The 4155-nt window shown below is 31.1% G+C and overlaps 1 protein-coding gene across 1 annotated transcript in view; it reads left to right on the forward strand.

Annotated features, from left to right (window-relative positions):
- Positions 1–2518: 2518 nt before the first annotated feature.
- Positions 2519–4155, forward strand: part of LOC108746141 (GATA-binding factor A-like) — a 46113-nt gene continuing 44476 nt past the window's right edge. Inside the window, exon 1 of the mRNA XM_018482713.1 lies at positions 2519–3110. The gene's annotated coding sequence lies outside the window, so the exon portion shown is untranslated. The remainder of the gene's footprint in view (positions 3111–4155) is intronic.

Genomic DNA, 4155 nt, shown 5'->3' on the forward strand with positions numbered 1-4155 from the left:
AAATTTTTATGTACGTATTTTCGATAAAAATAGAATTAATTTTTTGACAAGTTATGTTATTATCTTATTTCTATATGTAGAATTTTTTCATGGATGCGTTCTATATTCGATAAATTTTTTTTTAATTCGTATTAATTCAAAGAAATTCGTAAATAATTGCATTCGCAACTAAAATACGGAACAAAAAATGCTAGTTGCATGTTAGTAGTTAAGCAAAGAATTGCGGTGTCCGTAAAGTTCGCATACATTTATCTGCGATCAAGGCTGATTTATTATAAGTAACGGTGATAAATGCGAGTAATCGCAGCTTAATCGAACAGCAATTAACCTTGCATTTCCAATTAAGCAAGTAAAGCAACGATCGTATTTCTCACCGAGATCTCTGAGTAATGACGAGACTGATTAGTGAGTAATCTTTGATTTCTCTTCCAAGTCCATATTATCAATATTATTTGATATATTGCATCGATATTTAATGACAGCTGACCAAAAGTTAACCATTAATTAAAATAACAAATAATGAAATTTTAAAGATTTATAATGTAATTATCATGTGTTGTATTATATTTATACAGGTTTATATATATATACATATTTAAATAAAAAATTGTAATATCGCGATTATAATTTCCAATAGCGCGTAAGGCATATGTTTTTTAAATATAAATCTTTTACTGCATTGTTACTAATTTAATAATTTATAAGAATTTCTAATTATTTGTGATACTAAAGAAATATTTAGTTTACAAAATATGTTCAATATTCAAAATTTAATAAGCATATCTTCGTTAAAATAAAATTCCTTAAAATAAATTTTTAAATCTTATCTTATTCTGTTAAGTATGGCAAATTTAAGCTAAAATTTTGAAGAAGTCTACATACGCAGAAATGAAATACTTAAAATATATTTAAAAAAAGAAAAATAAAGATTAAAGAATTTAACGTTATTCAATAATTTTAGAATATGGATAAAAATGTATCTATATATGCACGTATTTCAAGCCTAATTTATTTTATAAGAAAGCTGATCTATTTGAAATAACAAATTGAATCTATAAACTAGAATAAAATATATTTCGTTAATAATTAGAATTTTATCGGATCATTGCTGATCGGAGCATACACGGTATGAAATAATTTGCGTGGAAAAAGCTCACGGAGCGAGTGAGCCAAGAAATCTCAGACGGTATACCGAGGTAGTCCATAAGTCAGACTCAAGGCGGTGCGGATATCCAAAGATATCCGTGAGGAACGATCCGACGTGCCTTCTTATCCACGTCTGATCTGGTCGGACATTATAGGCGCGACAAGGTGGAAAGGAGACGCTAACGCCGATCGTCGACGAAAGAGAAAGAGAGAGAAAGAGAGAAACAAAGAACGCCGAAGACCGAGAAGAAAATGCAGACAGAGGCGAAAAGGAAGAAAGAAAGAGCGGGTGAAAAAAATTTTATGAAAATCGATCCCGGTGGATGTGGATATGTAGTTGCCGCCTCCTGAAACACCCGGGTCGCGGTTTCCTCATGTGGGCGTTATTCGCTCCGCCTCTGAAAGTCACAGCGATCTGATCGGAAGAACCGCCTAGTCCGGCCACTAACGATCCAACAGTCCCTCCCCGACTATGCTTGTCTTCGTGTGTTCCTCACCCCTCACTTTCCACGCTCCCATCCCTTCCTGGTAGAAACCGAGAGATTCCACTCGACGGCGTAGCTGTTACCTCCCGCACCGCGGCTTCTCCTCATCCTGCGTCACCAACGGGAGAGGTGACTGTCCAGGACAGTTTCAGAGACGCAGTCACCGGCTGCACCACGTATTGGAGGCAGTCCTGTGTTACTTTATATATATATATATATATGTATATACATATATATAAACAACTTTATATATACAAACAACAACGCGAGTGCAAATGCGATAGATATCGTGGGTCGTTCACGGTCCGTGAAGATCTCAAAGAAACCAGCTAGATGACGGATCGATCTTGGAGTTATTAAACTTTATTCTGAAAATTGCGATTATATATATTGTCGGGGAATTAGGGATGAATAAAAGTGACAATATGCCTTGATACTGTGAGGAAGGTGTAGTTTCGAAGCTAATTTTGTGATGAGTATGTTGATAGACGGTAACGGATATTCTTTAGAATTGACAGGACGCTTGAATAAAACAATAGAAAGATAGTTTGGAGATTACAAAAAAGATATAATATGTAAAATATAGTATAACTAAACTAGTGTACTAATTGTTGCAAAATAATTATCAGTAAAATACAGTGTAACTATTTGTGTAACTGATGTTCCAACAGAACTCTGAATTACTACTTTGAAGATAGAAATGAAGGCAATTTCATATATTTTATAAAAATTCCTCGATTTGAATTTTGTTTTAAAAAGTGATTTGTGAAAATAAATATTTTGATTATTTTCAAGAGAACTATCTACTTATAAAAAAAAAAATTAATTCATATAAACTCTCGAATTGGTTTTGAATATTAAAGACGAATTTTTAGGTTTGACGGAGTTTTTATGCGCTGTGCAGGGAAAAAACTCCATTATGCGGAAGAGAATCCAAGAAAAAATTTTTCTGCTTATAATGATCTCGAAATTCGATAGGTAGAAGATAATATATGTTACTGTACAGACAATATACGTGCATGTCGTTGTAACAGCGATTTTCTTTGAAGTCTGGCACCTTTTCCTCATCGATCCAGAGACAAGTTGCAGTTAGTGCTTAGTAGGAATTAGTGGAAAATCGTTATTAATCAAAACAATTGATAGTTTGATAAAGTATTTCGCAAGTGCTTGTTCCGACGGAAATCGTGAATAAATTTTCGAGCAATATGAGATAAAGTGATTATAATTTCTTGAAGGATTTTAAGTTTAATAATTAGTGTCGTTGACAAATACCTTTCTCTACAGAAGACGACAAATTATTTAACTGACACAAAGAAAAAAAAGAGTGAAATATAGAACGTTGGCATGCGTAATTATTAATTAGACACAGAGTGTTGAAAAGAAAACTATACAGAGAGAATCATATATTTCTGCTACGAAGACTTTTTGACCGTATGAAATTTCGACAGGATGAGAAGGTCTCTCATTAACTGATAACATGTGAGTACGATAATTCTATCCCATTGTACAAATGAACAATTTTTTACACATACTACGCAAATTTTAATATTTTGTTAGAAATTTCTGTTTTGCTAATGCTGAAATTAAAGCAAAATGTTTACATATTAAAGCAAAATATTATTACGTTATTATTGAAACACACATTATTTGAAAATAGCAATTCACATTCATATATATCACACGTACGTATATGTATATATATATTTACATATATATATATATATAATTACATATATTACATTATAAAAAATATATATATATATATATTACATTCTTGAATTATATTAATATAATTATTTTTGTACAAGCAAGCCAATTGATCATTCTATAAAATTAACTCCGTGATTTAATAGAGCCTGTATTTTCACGCGTAGGTCGAAGTTTTAAATGTCATCGAGTCGGTCATTACAAGCATAAGTTTGATTACACATCTGAGTAGAAATAATTAGAATAATTTGAAACAAAAATAGTGATTTCAACGAATGAACTTTATTGCGATTGCTGTATTTGAGAAAGTAACCCGATAAGAATGACCATTGCGCGGAGCGTTGTGCTTATCAGGATGCACATTGCATCGCGATCATAGTATATTTATTATATAGATATGCGGCCTGTTATCAACCATTTCCGTATATTAACATTAATTAGTGACGATAACGGTGACGATAGCTAATATACAGAAACGCATAATCTTCGTTTGCGCGTTTATAAATTTTCGTATTCAGTACAATACTCAAATCGCTATTGAATATATGACACTAATTGTGAAATTGATATCGATCAAAAAGGAGAAATTATAGGCATTTAAATTTTCTTCATTTTTTTCTATTTTTTTAGATATCATTCATAATCGTATCGTTTTCAGCTATTTCAAATTTTACTTTTTTAATGTTTTCAATATATATATAAAAAGCTATAATTTATATAAATCAATCACATAATTTAATTAAATGTATTTCTATTTTAATCGGTACATTATTATTATTATTATATTATTATACTGATGATTTTTGTAACGTTAATG

This window comes from Trachymyrmex septentrionalis, unplaced genomic scaffold (assembly GCF_001594115.1).
Source record: "Trachymyrmex septentrionalis isolate Tsep2-gDNA-1 unplaced genomic scaffold, Tsep1.0 scaffold107, whole genome shotgun sequence".
NCBI classification, from domain to species: Eukaryota; Metazoa; Arthropoda; class Insecta; order Hymenoptera; family Formicidae; genus Trachymyrmex; species Trachymyrmex septentrionalis.